General features: G+C 41.5%; 1 long non-coding RNA gene across 1 annotated transcript; it reads right to left on the bottom strand.

Annotated features, from left to right (window-relative positions):
• Positions 1-6,553: 6,553 nt before the first annotated feature.
• LOC123635561 lies at positions 6,554-16,396 on the bottom strand. Its single transcript, XR_006734161.1, has 3 exons — positions 15,855-16,396; positions 15,197-15,553; positions 6,554-6,591 (listed from the first exon to the last, which is right to left on the bottom strand). It is a non-coding gene; the product is annotated as an uncharacterized LOC123635561 (long non-coding RNA).
• Between the last annotated feature and the right edge of the window lie 2,619 nt (positions 16,397-19,015).

Raw genomic sequence — 19,015 nt, 5'->3', positions numbered from 1 at the left:
TGGCTGGTTGCTAGCAGGGCAGGCAGACTTGAGGATGATAACTATTCTCCCTACGATTGTGTTCACTGTAAACAATGATGCAAGACCTAAAGATAGAACGAGGATATGAAATGTGATTCCCACAGAACATTTAGGGATAACATTTCAAAGTACCTAGAATACAAAGTATTTTAGAACATAGGGCAATATAAAGGGAGACAATATATGAGGTCTGGCTGGAAAGTATCCAGCCACTATTAACATATAACGAGAATGGTTTGCACGACATAGATGTGACCTGGCAGCCAAGGAGAGTGGACTGGGATGAGCATGTGTGAACAGTGATGACTTCACCGTACTAGTCAGTGGAGTGCTAGATGCCATGAAGTGAGTATCTGTACAGTGTGACTGTCGCATTAAAATGACTGAGCGAGTAGAGCAATGAATCTGCATCAAATTTTGCGTTAAGCTTGAACAATCCTCTGTGGAAACTATTTGGTGATTCAGAAGCTTTTGGGGACCATGCAATGAGTGCAGTGCAAATCACAGTGTGGCACAAATGCTTTGAAGATGGTGGAGAATCTGTTGAAAGTGATCCATGTTCTGGAAGGCCTGCAACAAGCAGAACACCTGAGAATGTCGAACATGTACGGGTTAGGTTAAGAGACGCTGGGAGAACTGTGAGGTCCCTAGGTGCCTACTTTGAAGGGGACTCGGGCGTCATTGTGTTATGTACAATGTTTCTTGTATCTTGTATCTTCTTTAATAAATGTCTCTATTTTTCATATTACGTGCCTGGATACTTTCTGTAAAGACCTCCTATCTTGACTTTTCAGAAATCATTCCATTTTACCTTATTCTTTTTGTTAATGGCAACTGAAAATGATAATATTTATTGATTAATCACTTATGTACCTCACACTTCACTGTTTTTTTTTTTTTTTTTGAGACAGGGTCTCACTCTGTTGCTCAGGCTGGAGTGTAGTGGTAGCAATCATAGCTCACTGCAGTCTCAAATTCCTGGGCTCAGGTGATGCTCCCTCCTCAGCCTCCCCAGTAGCTAGGACTACAGGTGCATGCCACCATGGCCAGCTATTCTTTTTTATTTTTATTTTTATTTGTAGAGATGAGAGTAGTGCTACGTTGCTCAGGCTCATCTAGAATTTTTAGCCTCAAGTGATCCTCCCACCTCAGCCTCCCAAAGTGCTGGGATTATAGGCAGGAGCCACCATGCCTAGTCATTGCATTTTTTTTTTTTTTTTTTTTGAGACAGAGTCTCACTCTGTTGCCTGGGCTAGAGTGAGTGCCGTGGCGTCAGCCTAGCTCACAGCAATCTCAAACTCCTGGGCTCAAGCGATTCTCCTGCCTCAGCCTTCCGAGCAGCTGGGACTACAGGTGTGCACCACCATGCCTGGCTAATATTTTCTATATATTTTTAGTTGTCCAGACAATTTCTTTCTATTTTTAGTAGAGACATGGTCTCACTCTTGCTCAGGCTGGTCTCAAACTCCTGACCTTGAGCGATCCTCCTGCCTTGGCCTCCCAGAGTGCTAGGATTACAGGCGTGAGCCACCGCGCCCGGCCTATTGCATTTTTTTTTTTTAATGACGTGCTGGAGTTGGCTCCCACTGGCTCATGAGGGCCAATTGTGTGCATGTCTTCTCAACGTTAAATTAAATTATTTCACATTGGCATCTTAAAATCAGCCACATCAAAAGTATTTACATTATAGAAACTGGCAAACACTAAAAATTAGGGTTTTCTACTCCCATCCCTCCTGAGAGCCAATTGCTAAACATTTACCAGCACATCACTGACTTTACAATGAATGATCCTAATGAGCTTTCCCAATACTCCTACTTTACAGATGGGAAATTGAAGTTTAGAGAGGTTAAATAACTAAATAACTTATTATAAACTTCTGTTGGCAAAGGCAGGATTAAAATTCAAACCATCTGTCTCCAAATTCCATGCACTTAACCACATAATTCTTTGCAACATTTTTTATTTATTAAAAAAGTCAGAAAAAATCTATCTTATATCAAAGATGTAAGATTTTAAACCCCTAATTTTAAGATTTCAGGCCGGGCACAGTGCTCATGCCTGTCATCCTAGCACTCTGGGAGGCCAAGGTGGGAGGATCATTTGAGCTCAGGAGTTGAAAACCAGCCTGAGCAAGAGCAAGACCCCGTCTCTACCAAAAATGGAAAAACTAGCCGGGCACTGTGGCATGTGCCTGCAGTCCCACATAGCTGGGAACGCATATGGGAAGCTGAGGCAGGAGGATCGCTTGAGCCCAGGAGTTTGAGGTTGCCATGAGCTATGGTGACACCCCTGCATTCTACCCGGGGTGGCAGAGTGAGACTCTGTGTCAAAAAAAAAAAAAAAAAAAAGATTTCAAACCCCTAATTATCTTAGCAAAATGGCAGAGTAGGCAGCTCCAAGCTCCTGTCCCCCCCATAGAAACTCAAAAAACAAGCAAAAGCTGTCAGAATCAACTGTGTCAGAATGCTGGAAAAAAGGGAAAGGCTTACAGCAACCAAGTGAATGCTGAATCAAGAAAAAGTCAACTTAAAAATGGTAGGAAAGTTTTATGGCCTTTTTACTTGCTCTTACCCCACACCCTCCTGGCTTGGCAACAGTCCTGAAGACAGCAGCCCACACTGCCAGCATGGGCCCACAGCTCCTTGTTACACAGGGAGCAGAGCAGCCCTTATTTGCAAATTACTGTGTCGATCTGTTTTAACCTGTCTGGAGCATCTGAAGGATTGGCACAAGGTGCTTATCTCTGTTTGCTTAGCCCTGAGCTAACTGGGCTGGAAGAGCACCAGGCATTGCTCAAAACATTGTAAGGTAGAAGAACAATGCTCGAGACAAAAGATCACAATTGATACATATAATAAACCACCTAAGGCCTGGGAGAAAAATCTGAGAAGAGAGTTTCTTTGGAAAGTTATGGCAATCAAAAGCACCTGTGTATATGTCAAATTTAGAAAGCCATGCACATGCCCAGAGCAAGATGCTTGCTCAGAAAAGACCTGAAAAAACCTTAAATTTTCATTAAAGGCTGATTCTTATGTTCAGTGCAAGTCTGGCTAAGTGTTAAAGGAAGGCCCCGGCATAGACCCAATCTACAAAGACAGGAGAAAGGTATTTTGTTTGCTTGTTTTGCTTTATTTTTTAGCTCTTGGCATTCAAGTAAAATTGTGTCAAAATGCTCACTGAATACAAACTAAGGAACAGAGACTTCAGCAACCACACATGACAAAGAAAACCATCTCTGCAAAAATACTTGGGAAAAGTCACTAGAAAAAGACTAGTACAAACTTCAACAATTAAAAAACCAAAACCCAGAAAACCCTAGGGAAGGGGAAGAATTTGATTTCCACAGTGATCACATTATACTATGCAAAAGTCCAAAGCTAGGCACAGTGGCTTGCACCTGTAATCCCCCCTACTCAGGAGACTAAGGAGGGTAAGATCACTTGAGGCCAAGAATTCAAGACCATCATGAACAACATAGTAAGATCCATTCTCTAAAAATAAAAAATTTTTAAAAATTAGCCAGGTGTAGTGGCTTGTACCTGTAGTGCCAGCTAGTCAAGAGGCTGAGGTGGGAGGATTGCTTGAGCCCAGGAGTTCAAGGCTGCAGTGAGCTATGATCACTGTCACTGCACTCTAGCCTGGGCAACGAAGTTAGACCCTGTCTAAAAAAAAAAAAAAAAAAAGTCCAATTTTCAAAAACCACAAGGCACAGAAAAAAAAAAGGAATGTATAGCTCAATGGAACAAAATATGGTGACAAAAACTGTGCCTCAGGAAGCCCAGACATTAGACTTATTAGACAAAGACTTTAAAACAATGGTCTTAAATATTCTCAAAGAGCTAAAGGAAAACATGGACAAAAAACTACAGGAAATCAAGAAAATGATGTATGAACAAAATGAGAATACCAATAAAGAGATGTAAATTATAAAAAGGAACGAAAGAAATTCTGGGGCTGGGAAGTATAATAACTGAAATGAAAAAAAATCACTAGAGAGGTTTGTATTAATTTGCTAGGGTTACCATAACAAAATATTATAGATTGAGTGGCTTAAACAACAGAGATTTATTTTCTCATAGTTCTAGAGGCTAGAAGTCCAAGATCAAGGTACTGGCAGGGTTGGTTTCTCTCTGCGGCTTGTAGATCTCTGCCCTCTTGGTACCTCTTCACATGGTTATATCTCTGTGCACACACACCCTGGTATCTCTTCTTCTTATATAGATACCAGTTATATTGGATTAGGGCCCTACCATAAATACTGTAACCTAGTCATCTTAAAGAAAACAATTAAATTTATTTTAATTTAATCAGTTTGCTCACCAGGAACAAGGATGCCTGCTTTCAACCGCTCTTCAACATTGTACTATTCAACCTGAGAAAGCTGCTAAAAAAGAAAAATACAAAAATTAAAAAAAAAAAACATTGTACTGCAAATTCTAGCCAGAGCAAGTAGACACGAAGCAGAAATAAAGGGCATCCAAATTGGAAAGGAAGAAGTAGAACTGTATCTTTATATCCAAAGAATCCACAAGAAAGCTACCTGAGCTAATAAATGAATTCAGCAAAGTTGCAGATCACAAGGTGAACTCACAAAAATCAGTTGTGTTTCTATAGGCGAGCAATGGACATCTGAAAAAGCAATTTAAAAAAGCAATACCATTCACATTACAATAACATCAAAAAGCATAAAATACCTGGGAGTAAATTTAATCAAGGAGGTGAAATATTTTACACTGAAAACTATAAAACATGGCTGAAAGATTAAGGAAGACCTTAATAAATGGGAAGACATCCACATTCATGGATTGCAAGACTTAATATTGTTCAGATGGTAATAATGCCCAGAGTGATTTACAGATTTAACACAATCTCTACCAAAACTTCAACAGCTCTTTTTGCAGAAATAGAAATAGCCTATCCTCAAATTCATATGGCATTTTGAGGGGCCCGAATAGCCAAAACAATCTTGAAAAAAAAATCAAAAGTTGGAGGACTCACACTTCCTAATTTCAAAACTGACAAAACTGCAGTAATCAAAACAGTGTGATAGTGGCGTAAGGATAGACATATAGACCAATGCAATAGAATTGAGTGTCAGAAATAAATCCTCATATTTATCATCAATGGATTTTTGACAAGGGTGCCAAATGCATTCATTGGGGGAAAGTATAGTATCTTCAACAGATGGGGTTAGCACAACTGGATTTCCACATCCAAAAGAATGAAGTTGGGGCCAGGTATGGTGTCTCACATCTGGACCCTAGCACTCTGGGAGGCTGCGGTGGGAAGACGGTTTGAGCTCAGGAGTTCAAGACCAGCCTGAGCAAGAGCAAGACCCCGTCTCCACAAAAAATAGAGAAATTAGCTGGGCATGGTTGTGCTCGCCTTTAGTCCCAGACACTCGAGAGGCTGAGGCAGGAGGATCACTCAAGCCTGGGAGCTTGAGGCTGCAGTGAGCTATGATGATGCCACAGCGCTCTAGCCAGGGCCACATAGCAAGACCCTGTCCCCCAGACTCCCCGCCACAATAAAAAAAAAAAAAGAATAAAGCTGGGTCCCTACCTCACACCATATACAAAAATTAACTCAAAATGGATCAATGACCTAAATATAAGAGCTAAAACCATAAAATTCTTAGAGGAAAATGTAGGGGTAAATCCTGGTGACTGTAGATTTGGCAATGGATTCTTAGATATGACACCAAAAGCATGAGTAACAAAATAAATAAATAAATTGAACTTCATCAAAATTAAAAGCTTCTGTGCATCAAAGGACATTACTAATAAAGTGAAAAGACAACCAACACAATGGAGAAAGTATTTGCAGATTAAATATCTGATAAAAGGTTTACTATCCAAAATATATAAGGAACTCCTATAACTCAACAACAAAGAAGACAAATAACTCAATTAAAAAACAGGAAAAGGACTTGAATAAGTATTTCTCCAAAAAAGATATACAGATGTACTCACCAGCAAATTGGTTTCCCTAATCATCACCTAAGTGCACATTTGGGAATAACACCAATTGGGTATCGGACAGAGGTGGGGGGTGGGGGGGAGGGGATGGGTGTATACCTACATGATGAGTGCGATATGCACTGTCTGGGGAATGGACACGCTTTAAGCTCAGACTCGGGGGGAGGAGGGGGCATGGGCAATATATATAACCTGAACTTTTGTACCCCCACAATAAGCTGAAATAAAAAAAAAGATATACAAATGCCAATAAACACATTAAAAAATGCACATGATTAGTCACTAGGGAACTGCAACTCAAAACCACAATTAGATAGCACTTCACATCTGGAAAGATGACTATAAAACAAACACATATAACAAGCGTTTGCAGAGATGTGGAGAAATTGAAACCCTCATACATCACTCGTGAGAATATAAAATGGTGTAGTCCCAGTGGAAAACAGTTTGACAGTTCCTCAAAAAGTTAAACATAGACAGCCAGGCGCAGTGGCTCACACCTGTAATCCTAGCACATCAGGAGGTTGAGGCAGGAATGGTGCTTGAGGCCAGGAGGTCGACCAGCCTGAGGAACATAATGAGATCCAATCTTTAAGGGAAAGAAAAAAACAAAAGTTAAACCTAGAATTACCATATGACCCAGCAATTCCACTCTTAGGTATTTAATATATATTCAAAAGAACTGAAAAGAGGTACTCAAAACACTAATGTTCGTTACAGCATTATTAACAATAGCCAAAAAGTGGAAACAACCCAAGTGTCTATCAATAGATGAATGGACAAAATATGATATATGGATACAACAGAATATTTTCAACCATAAAAAGGAATAAAGTTCTGATACATGCTACAATGTGGATGCACCTTGAAAACATTATGCTAGATAAAATGAGCCAGAAACCAAAGGACAAATATTGTATAATTCCACTTATATAAAATATATAAAGTACCTAGAATAGGTCAATTTATAGAGACAAAAAGTAAATTAGAGTTTACAGGGGCTGAAAGGAGGGAGGAAAGGAGAGTTATTGCTTAATGGGTACAGAGTTTCTGTTTCGGGTGATGGAAACATTTAGAAATAGGTAATGGTAGTGGTTGCGTGACACTGTGAATGTAATTAATGCCATTAAACTGTACACTCAAAAGTGGTTAAAATGGCACATTATTTGTTACATATATATATTACCACAATTAAAGAACCCTAATTAAACTGTTCATGTCTGTGAACCCTCCACCTAATTTTCCAGCATCTTCTTATCCTCCTCGTTTCAGCCTGGTGTTGCCCACTTCTCTCCCAATTGGTCGGTCTTGCTCCTCTGTGCTCCTTGGCAACAACTGTGAAAGAAATGCACCAGCCGCCACCCTGAGCTAGCCAAGCACCACTGTGTTGACAAAAACTGTGTTGGCATTAGGAGAAAAACTAGGTACAAAAATAGGTACAAAAAGTACATAGATCAAAAGCCCTTGAAAGCACAGATGAACCATGTTTGATAGCTTTAGAAACTTGTGCCAAGGGATGAGTTTTGTCCTGGATCACCTCTCTCAGTGGTTCAAGAAACAAAGGTGTGACATCTCAACCTCCTGAAGCAGACTGTCCCCCCACCCACCACCACCAAGTGTCAGGCCACAAAGGCTGAGCCTCTTTAAAAAATGTAGTCTGATTCCTGCCCCCTCCCCTCCCTGATAGAGAAAAAAAAAATTTTTAGTCTAGCCCTTATGTGCTTATCCTTTAATGTACTCTGTATTTATATTCTCTCTTGTTTTGTTTTCCTAAGTTTGACAAAATTTTTGATTAACTACTTGGCCTTTTCACAATGATCTTGACACTTAAAGGTATTTTTTGTGGACCAGGACTCTCTTCTTTGAGAATGTAGAACGTAATAGTATAATATTAATAGTCTGTACTATTCCATAGACCTGCCCACCTATCAAAGGAGAAGGGAACTCTAGTAGTTCCTTTGCTTTGGGAGTCTGGACATAATTTTGCATGCATTTTTAAAAGTGAGCTTATAAAGTTTACTTTATAACATTGTATATAGTAACGGTGAAGAGTTGGGGCACTGGTGTCCTGTGTTCAGCGTTGGCTCTGTCCTCTACTGTGTGCCTTGGACAAGTCTCCCCACTTCTCTGAGAATGGATTTTATCATCTTTAAAGTAGAGAGTATACAACCTAGCTCAGAGGATTACGGTGAAGTTTAAATGAGAGAAGGGATAAGAAGTACCTAGCACAGTGCCCAGCACGGAGTAGGTGCTCAAGAGAGACAGCCCTTTAGTTACCTCATTTGTCGTAGGACATCCATGAACACCCAAAGTTGTTCTTCATGAAATTTTCCCCAACAGACAACCCATGATGATTTCTCTTTTCTCTACATTCCTAAAATTTTTGATGAAAATACAATTCATGCTGTAGCTATTTTCATAAACTTTCATCAAATAAACTTTGTATTTTTTTTTTTTTTTTGAGACAGGGTCTTGCTCTGTCCCCTGGGCTAAAGTGCAGTGGCATCATTAGAGATCACTGCAACCTTGAACTCCTGGCCTCAAGCAATTCTCCTGCCGCAGCCTCCCAAAGTGCTAGGATTACAGCGTGAGCCACCACACCCAGCCAAGTCCTTTGAGAGCAATGGCAGTGTTGTATACGCTTGCTGCCCCCAAAGCCTGATGATGCAACACAGCTAGCGGACCCTGAAGGAACATGTCTTAGTCTGTTTTATGCTGCTATAACAAAATACCTGAGACTGGGTAATTTATTAAAAAAAACAGATTTATTTGTCACAGTTCTGGATGCTGGGAAGTTCAAGGTCTAGAAGGCCATATCTGCTGAGGGCCCTTCTGTCGTGTCATCCCATAGCAGAACACAGAAGGGCAGGAGAGCACGTGCAAGAGAGAGAGCAAGAGATCAAGCTCACAGTCTCAAGTCCTTTTATAATTGGCATTAATCTGTTCATGAGGGTAGAGGCCTCATGATCTAAACACCTTCCATCGGGCCCCACCTCTCAATACTGTTGCATTGAGGATTAAGTTTCCAACACATGCTTTTTTTTTATCCAAACCATAGCAGAACACTTGTTAAATCAAGTGGCTGTGAAGCAGTCTGGAGCCCAGGATAAAGCACTGGACTAGTCATCATAAGATTTAGGTTCTAGTCCTAGTTTGTGACATGGGACAACAATTTCAATGCAACCCTGATAATCAGTTTCTAAACTGGAATAATAGGGCTGCCATACTCACTTTCAGGAAGAATTGCAGTGAGATTCAAATGTGATAACATACATATGAAAGTGTTTGGTTATTCCTGAAATGCTAAACAAACATAACCCTACCTGGATTCTTGCATTGTGCCTTAGATTGACATAAGCAACCAAATTCTCCTAATGTTGTCTTTATTCAAGGCTGTTGATAAATGCCCCATCATTCTGGTGCTACAAAGGAAGAGAATAAGTAAAAATAAAACCTGTTGGGTGCTAATCATTAACAAACAGCCCATTGTCTCAACCAATTAACTACTTACACCTAAAGTTAAACCTACTGCAAGGACTAGCAGATTGATAGATTTTTAGCACAAAAGCTAATGTTCAAAACACCATTAGCAATAAAGAGAGTTATGCCTCCTAGGCCCATAGAGAGATGAGAGTTGAATGTGATCCACAATCTTTCTTACTTAATGTCATCAGTTTCCATATAGTCCCTTCAAACGATCAGATGCCAGTAAAATGCTGAAGCGGAACTAATAGCATTGGGTTAGGAGAATATTGACCATCTACTTCAATGAAGCTTTCCAACATGAGAAACTTCTAGATATTTCAAAATCTTGATGTGCCTTTGCAAATTTTGTTTGTTTATTTAAGGAGGAAGGCAACCCTATAATGATGAGAAAATACTAGAAAAGGATAATTTACATGAATATATCAGATAAAATATTTCCCCTAATACTTGGATTTTTTTATTATATAAAAATTGATTACATGGCCAGGTGTGGTGACTCATGCCTATAATCCTAGTAGTTTGGGAAGCCGAGGTGGGAGGATCGCTTGAAGCCAGGAGTTTGAGGTTGCAGTGAACTATGATGACGCCACTGCACTCTAGCCTGGGAGACAAAGCAAGACTCTGTCTCAAAAAAAAAAAAAAAAAGAAAAGAAAAGAAATTGATTACAGTTGTTGAGCCTTTTATAGATGAGAAAATCCTTCACATTGCCTTTAGTTTACCAGAAATGAGAAAAACAAAAGTGACATTGGGCTTTTTTTCTCTTCTTCAAAATAATCACTGAAGATACCCTTAGATAGTCACAAAGCATGATGCTTGGCTGGAACTTTCCCAATCACATAAGTACAACAATTCCTCCCTTATTCTTATCCCACATTCATTCAGCTATCAACCTGTCACATCATCTTTTAAATACTTGACATCTACCCCTTTTCCTTTTAGTGTCATTATGCCTACCCTAATTAAGGCTCCTTGAAAGCAGACCCAGACAGAAGCAGTGACATCCTAATTGCTCCTTTAAATCTCTTGATACCTTAATTCATCTTGCACATTCTATATTGCAGAGAATGTAAAATCTGACCAGGTATAGTAGCTCACCCCTGTAATTCCAGCACTTTGGGAGGCTGAGGTGGGAGAACCACTTGAACCCAGGAGTTCAGGGCTGCAGTGAGCTGTGATCATGCCACCACTCTCCAGCCTGGGTGAAAGTGAGACCTTGTCTCTAAGGAAAAAAAAAATAAAGTCTTTGAAGGCCGGAACTATCCCTTATATTTGCCTGTATCGTAGATACAGTGATCATATTTCCTGAACCACAAATCTAGACACATGACCTGAAAATTACATTTATATGGAAAAAGAAAAAGAGGCCTAAAGTTGGACTTTTTCTTCTAGAATTTGTGGTTATTGTATCTAATAGATGCATTCTGCCTCATATGAATACAATGCACATGGGTTGGTCGCTTAGTCTGTCTAAAACAGAGATTGTAAGCTAATATAGACTGAAGATCAAATAAGGTCCACAGTGATTTTTTTCACAGCAAATTTTTAAAAAATAAATTTTAATTGTTTGCTAACATTTAAAAACCGCTGATTTCACATAAAAATCAAGCTACTCTTGAGAAATCTGAAGATCTAAGAACACCAGGTTTTTAGAAATCAACTCAAGCTAAATCCCACCTAAGAAGGGGTAATCTGATAAAGCCAGAAACCCAAAGAAGCTATTCTTCCAGTATAATGATGAAGAGGAAGAAACTTGCTGCACAGAAAGGGACAGGGAAACTTGCCCATCTGCACCTTGGCACTTGGTAGAGGAAATATATACACATTTCCTCTTTTGATAATTTATATCCAAAGCTGATACTCCTGTACACATGGGTTTGCAGGTCAATTCAACTACTTATGACATTTTAAAAACAAAAACAAAAACAAAAAACCAAGTAGAGATATTTAGTTCTGGGTAAATAGTTACCCCAGGCAACTAGTAAAAGTAAACACAAATGATCTCTGAATGAATGCAGCTTCTACCTATGCCCCAAAGGATTTCTATAGACAAAATCCAAGAAATATGAACTCAGAACCAAAATCAACAAAACATAAAAGTAAACAGGGCACAATGGGCAAAAGCCAGAAGCAACAGATGGCAAAAATCACACCTGTAGTCTTCAGATATGGAATGACAAGACACAGAATATAAAATAAGAATGTTTAATGCTAACTCACTCAACAAATATTATCTGAATACCTTCTATTTACTAGGTACTATTCTAAGCTCTGAGGATAAAGTGGCTAACAAAATAAATACCCTGTCCTTAGAGCCACATGGGGATTAGCTTTGGGTGTAAGAGATGACCTGAGTGTCCTGGGCTTCTTGTGTGACTGACATGACCAGGGACAACAGCATGAGATTAGAATGGTTGTAAGGCAGAGAGTGGTCCTATGAGTGCAGCAGGCAGAAGAAGGGGTGATGGGACAAGTCCCTTCTCCAGAACAGAGCCCTAGGCCTCCCTCTTTATTCCTGATAACGCTTTTGTGAGGGGGAGGCAAGGAATGTTCTTATCTGAAATACAGGTTACTGTAGGGATACCTCTTGCTGGTGGAAGCCCTGAGGCCAGGAAAGAGATCATCTTACCTTTAAAACGTTTGAAATTAAAGCCTGTAAACATGTGCAAGAAACAAGAGACTATAAAAAATTGTTTGAACAGATCTGAAATAGAACTTTCAGGAATGGAAAAAAAACAAATTAAAAAGTCAAACATGTTAAAAAGGAGACTGGACACGGCTAAAGAAAGAATTTGTGAACTAGAAGTTAGATCCTAAGAAAACTATCCTAAATGCAGTCCAGGGAGTATAAAGAAATGAAAAATATAAAAGAGAGAGAGATTATAAGACTTGGATGATAGAATTAGAAGGTCTAATATACCTGTAATCAGAATTCTCCAAGGAGATAGAGAAAATGAGGGAGAGGAAATATTCAAATAGATAACAGCTGGGAATTTTTCAGAATTGTTGAAAGTAATTACTGTACTTACCTGGTCACAGTAGGCACTTGAGTTTTTGACCCTTTGTCTATAAGTAAACATTTTTCTTAAACCACCTTCCAGAAATATGTTTTTCATTGAATACTACTTTATGGTTTACAAAGGGCTTTTACATATTAAAATCTACATGTTTACATGTTTTTAGACTTATTGGAAGTCTTAGATTTGTTTCCCTAATAGGCAACTGAAGTAATCTCTGGGCATGTGCCAGTTTTAAAGCCATTCTCTCTTTCTCTCTCTCTCTCTTTTTTTTTTTTGAGATAGGGTCTCACTCTATCACCCACATTCCAGGCTGGAGTGCAGTGGCGTGATCATAGCTCACTGCAGAGTCGAACTCCTGGGCTCAAGCTATCCTCTTGCCTCAGCCTCCCAGGGAGCTAGGACTACGGGCATGCACCACCATGCCCAGCTAAAAAAGCCATTCTCGGCCAGGTGCGGTGGCTCACGCCTGTAATCCTAGCACTCTGGGAGGCCAAGGCGGGCGGATTGTTTGAGCTCAGGAGTTCGAGACCAGCCTGAGCAAGAGCGAGACCCTGTCTCTACTAAAAATAGAAGGAAATTATATGGACAGCTAAAAATATATATAGAAAAAATTAGCTGGGCATGGTAGCACATGCCTGTAGTCCCAGCTACTCGGGAGGCTGAGGCAGAAGGATTGCTTGAGCCCAGGAGTTTGAGGTTGCTGTGAGCTAGGCTGACGCCACGGCACTCACTCTAGCCTGGGCAACAGAGTGAGACTCTGTCTCAAAAAAAAAAAAAAAAAAAAAAAAGAAGCCATTCTCTTTTAAGTAGAAAAAGAGAAAAGGGTTTTCATGACCAAACTTACTAATGATAACTACAGGATTCTCTTAAACATGATGGACATGGTAGTTACTACCAGTGAATTTGGTTGATTCTCTGCAGTTTTAATTTCAAGACCCTTTTGGGATACTTCCTTTGCAAATCTTCCTATCCTGTTTTCTCTCCTCAGGAATCATGGGGGCTGGAGGGTGTTCTCATTGGGTCAAGTGGCAAGATCCAATTTCTTTTTAAAAATTTTTTTTATTTTTATTATTTTATTTTTTTCTGACAGGTCATGAAGGTAGCAAGATCCAATTTCATCATGACCTTGAAGGCTTCATGAATCATTTGCTCCTATCGTTATGTGAGCAAAGTCCAAAACTTCTCAGCATGACATAACGGGCTATTTCTTTGCCGTATGTCACTGCCCTCCTTCCCAGCTCTACTCTCAATACAAGCACATAAGACAACTCACTATTTCCCCAACTAAGTAAAGACACATCAGGCTGTCAGAGCACCATGTTTCTGTACAGGAAATTTCCCTTGGCTTCTCCTTTGCCCTTCCCACCCTTCAATACTCCCCACTTACCTCCTCTCATCCAAACTCTGTTGGTCTGAAGAAAGTCTACTGGTCCTTCAGGACCCTTCCCAAACTGGGCACCTGGCTGCCCAAAGCTTTCTCTGACAGTATCTATGCCACCTTAAACTACAATGTAGTTTATTCATCTCTGTGCTATTAAAATCAATGTATCCATCTCTGTATCCTGGCATGTGATGAGTGCTCAATAAATTCGTGGTGAATAAACAGTATAGAAAGTCTGGGAAAACACTCTAGAGAAAATAATAAAGCTTAAAAGGTCACTGTAGGGCAGTCCTTAACCCTGGACCTAGCAATACCACTTCTAAGAAACATACCTATGTAAATAATTGAGAATGTGCTCAAAATTTAGCTACAAGGCTGCATACTCCGGTCTTGTTTAAAGAGCAAAATTCTGGACACAATTTTAAGTCCTTCAGCAGAACTTTGGTTAAATAAATGTACAATGGAATACTAAGTAGCCATTTAAAAACATGTATGAAAAATATTTAGTGGCATGTCATGATAGTTTTTGCAAGGAAAAAAGGTTACAAATCATTGTGTTCAGTGTGCTTACCTATAATGCTACACATAAAATTGTTAACCGTGGTTTTCTGGGTGGTGAGATTTCCTTTTCTTCTGATTCTGACAAAAATCTGACTTTTCTATAATGAGTCATAAAAAGGAGATTTTTGTTTCTGAAGGAGAGAGTCCTTCCTTTCATGCTCCTACTTCCCTTTGGAACTTCAACTCTACTAAGAGGCCATTCATATTTCCAACATTCCAGGGTGCCCAAGGGACAGGCCTGTCCAGATATTTTAGCCTCAATTCACAAAATGGAGACTTGGAAAGGAAAAACAGCTGCTCTAGACAGCAGTGATTGTTAAAACCCAGATAAATAGAGTGGTTAATTCCCAAGATTTCATAATGTTAGAAAACTCACATTAGTCTATTTCAGTTTTCAAGATGAACTCCCCCTCAAAATTCCGTGCTGACCCTGAAAATGATCTGCTGTGGAAGGACTCTGTTCCATCGCCAGAGAACACGTTCCGTCTTACACACACACACACACACACACACACACACACACACACACACACACACACACACACACACACACACACACACACACACACACACACACACTTTTTTTTAAATCTTTTACTGGGCTGCAGCTATTTCCTGACTCACCAAAAGGGGCCGAGCCCCAGCAGGGAGGCCCCCTGCAGGGCTGGCCGCGCGCCGCCCTGGCTGGGTTTCCCTCTCCCCCGCGCAGGCAGGCGGCTAGCGCGGTGACTCGACTTCCTCCGCTCACCTTCCCGGAGGTCCCCGCCCACGCCACTGCCACCGCCGTCGGGTCTCCGAGGAAGTCACGTTCCGGCCTCAGAGCTGTTCTGAATCCTCCAGGAAGAAAAGGGGGTGGGAAGGGGGTGGAGAGGGGGTGGGAAGGGGGGAGAGGGGAGGCGGAGGGGAGAAGGGGGAAGTAACAAGAGCCCTTGAATGGGATCAGCTTGGTGTCTGTCACTAATTAGATGGCGATGGGGGTAAGTGATTTTCCCTTTGAGTGAATTAAATTCGTCATCTGTCAGAGAAGTAGTTGGCCTAGAATGACTGCGCGGGTCTCCTCTCCAACGTGTTTAGGAGCATGAGTGCCCAGATGTGTCCAGGAGCGCTGCAAAAACGAGCGAAATAGCCTATATCGAGGGTCCCCCAGGTGCTAAGCACCTACGTAAACACTGTTTTATTTAATCTTCCAACAACCTCTTATGATAGGTGTCCCAGATCCCAATGTAAAGGTTGACAATAGAGACAGGTCTGTGGAACGCTTTCTCACATTTTCCTCCTCATGATACACAGGGAAAATGTTTTTTTTTTTTTTTAAACAGCCCACTGGAGCCAATGAGTGAGCACCTGCAAGACGCAAATGTCCCTGTCGCCCCCAGGCAAAGGGGCTGCTCCAGACCGCAGCTCACCTGTCCCATCTGCTACCTGTTCGCTGCTCGCTGGGTAGGAAGGTGTGAGTGGCTGGTCCAAGAGAAGTTTGATACACCGGTGTCGAGACAAATCTGGGTTTGATTCGCAGCTCTGCCTTCTGTTTGGCTTAAAGCAACTAACAATCATTTCGAGCTATTTCCTCACTTCCAAGGAAAGCTAATAATAGCATGTACGTCACAAGGAGAGCGGCATGGGTTATGAGTAGGACCAACGTTTGATCACAGCGCCCACATCCGCGAGCGCTCAGTAAAGTGACGCTCCTGCGTCCTCGCCCCTCCACCAAGGGCGGCGCTGGGCCGGGGCTCCGCGGGCGCGAGGAGGAGGTCCCCCGGGAGGCTCCGGGTGTCCGCGGGCGCGAGGAGGAGGTCTCCCCGGGAGGCTCCGGGCTCCGCGGGCGCGAGGAGGAGGTCCCCGGGAGGCTCCGGGTGTCCGCGCAGACTCCGCGCAGCCCGCCAGGGGTGTCACCGCCCGAAGGTGCGAGCCGGGCCGGCGGGGCCCGGGCGCTTCCCGACAGCGCGAGCGCGGGATTCCCAGCCCGCCGGTGCGGCCACTGCGCGCCCGCCGCGCCGTCCCGCCTCGCCCGCGGCCAGTCTCCGCTCGAGGGAGGGGACGCGCCCAGGCGCTTGTCCGTCCCAGGTCCCTGCAGGGAAGAGGTGCTGCTTCGGCCCGGGCTTAGGGCCAGCGGGAATCCCGCTGTCCGGCCGCGCCGTCGCGCCTCGCTCAGCGCGAGACAACCCAGAATTTAAAAAAAAAAAAAAAGTTGGCACCACAGAAGCCTCCCCCGCGTCTTTCCACCCCCGGATGCCCGCCCGACTCGCCTCATTGCACAATTCCTACCATGCAATTGCCGCGTGACTCGGATGGAGCCCAGAAAGTTTCCCAGGTTTCCCTCGCCTGGAAAAGAGCGGTTGGGTGTCCCGCTGTGACCCCAGGCGCCCCCTAAGTCGTATTTCTTCGGGTGACTGGGTTGCCCTTTCCAATGCGGAGACTGCCCTTTACAAAGAAAGAGAAGCTCACGAGCCCGCCGGCTCGCCAGCTGCAGGCGACTAACACGTTTCTGTTGCCCTTGTACATTTTCGGACGGCAAAAGTGTTTCGATCTGTTAGGGGGGAGAAGTCAGGCACTGCTCTTAAAGGAGGAAGGAGAGTAGTATTCAATGCGGAGACACTATCTGGAGCTCTCCAAGAGTCACAGTGTTACTAACACTGCGCGTAGTAGGTACTGAACTATTTGGAGAAGGGATTTAAGTGGCTGTCTGCACACCAATGCTTCCATTTTGCAGATGAGGAAACCTAGAGGTTAAGTGACCTGCCCAAAGTCACACAGCTAATTAATGTGGAAGGCAGGAATAGAATCTGTCTTGTTTTGGCTCCAAATACTTATTATGAGGAGGGTGCGTTTTTCCCTCTTTATGAAAATAAAATACCTTCTGCAATAATCTCTGGAAAGCCTTATTCCATTCCCTCTCCCTACTCATCCAAAATAAACATACAAAACACAAAACAATCACCCCCCCCCCCCCCGCAAACCAATATTTGCGCTCAAATGGGCTAAATTTGGCAAGGTGATATTAGCAAGGTATTTTAGTTCTTATCCCCTTAAATTATTTCTTAATCACACAAAATATACAAACAAGAGGAGAAGGTGGGGGAGGGGAGAAGAGGAAACAAAGTCAACAAAACTGCTTTTTCAAGATGATCTGGAAGATACCAGGTTCCCACTAACCTTTTGTAAGTAAGGTGTTTGGTGTTCTGCATGGGAACTGCTGGACTCAGGAGTGACCATCAGGGTTGCTCTAAGACTGGTCAGTTATTTCACTCAGGCTTAGAATAGATTTGTTGCTCATCTTTCAGAATAGAGGAGCTGCAATCTGTGCAAACACAACAGTCTTCAATGATAGTCTTGCAGATGGTTAGACAGCTTGTTGTCTTTGAAGTTTCAAGGCTGACCAACTATACCAAACGTCTAATTTAGGGACCAAACTGCCAAACAATTAGATGTGATGATCAAAGGAAGCAAAATTATAAGTGGTAATCATGAGTAAAACCTAATTCTTTTGTGGGTTGTCAAAAATGGTTTCTACAATGATGATTATAATACAGTTATAACAACACAATCCAAGTTTAAGTTCTTATCCAAGAAGATGCTGGGGTTTCCAGTGATGGGCAGACTAGCAGACCAAATTATGAAATGTTTCATTTTTTGGTCAGCCAAATACATTCTGAAATGGGGCAGTTCTCTTCTCTAACTCTGCTGGCTTCTCTCTCCTTTCTCTAGCCCTGCCATTTTGAGGGTGAATATTAATTTCTAGGAAATTTTGAAATTCTATGTGGCTAGATAAAATCTGTTAATTGTGGTCTGACAATCCTACACAATATTCCTGCAATCAAAGCATCATCTCATATTTTTCCCATACTGTGATTTCTAGTTTGTCATTATACCAGGCTATTGAATCTGTACCCTGGAAACACAGGAAAAGAAGCATTTGATCAAAAAACAAAACAAAACAAAACAAAACAAACCTATCTTTCCCAAGTCAGATTTTAAGGATAACAACCTATTTGGATGTAAATGATACTTTAAAATAAATTACATATTTCATTCAACACCATTACATAATTGATGTTGAAACATTTTTTACATTTAACTATGTAAATTCTCTGTGGTTATTAGAGGTCCGAGACGGGATGGAAAGGGGAGAATAGGGAGAGGTTGGTTAACAGACACAAAGTTACAGCTAGATGGGAGGAGTAAGTTCTAGCGTCCTGTAGCACTGTGGGGTGAATATGGTTAACAATCATATGGTGTATATTTTCAACAAGCTAGAAGAAAGAATTTATAATGTTCATAGCACAAAGAAATGATAAATGTTCAAAGTGATGGATATGCTCATTATTCTGATTTCATCATCACACATTGTACACATATATTGAAACACCACTCTGTATCCCATAAATAGGTACAATTATTGTGTCGATTAAAAATAAAAGAAAAAATAAATTAATTTAAAAAAATTTTCCTGCCTTCCAAATTGACCTATAGTTCAATTGCAATTCCAATCAAAATCCCAATAGACTTTTTTGATGGAATTTGACAGTTTAATTCTAAATTTTATATGAAAGTGCAAAGGGCCCAAAAT

The sequence above is a fragment of the Lemur catta genome, chromosome 3 (assembly GCF_020740605.2).
Source record: "Lemur catta isolate mLemCat1 chromosome 3, mLemCat1.pri, whole genome shotgun sequence".
NCBI classification, from domain to species: Eukaryota; Metazoa; Chordata; class Mammalia; order Primates; family Lemuridae; genus Lemur; species Lemur catta.
The sequence above is the reverse complement of the archived record's forward strand: the minus strand, read 5'-3'. Positions and strand labels throughout refer to the sequence as shown.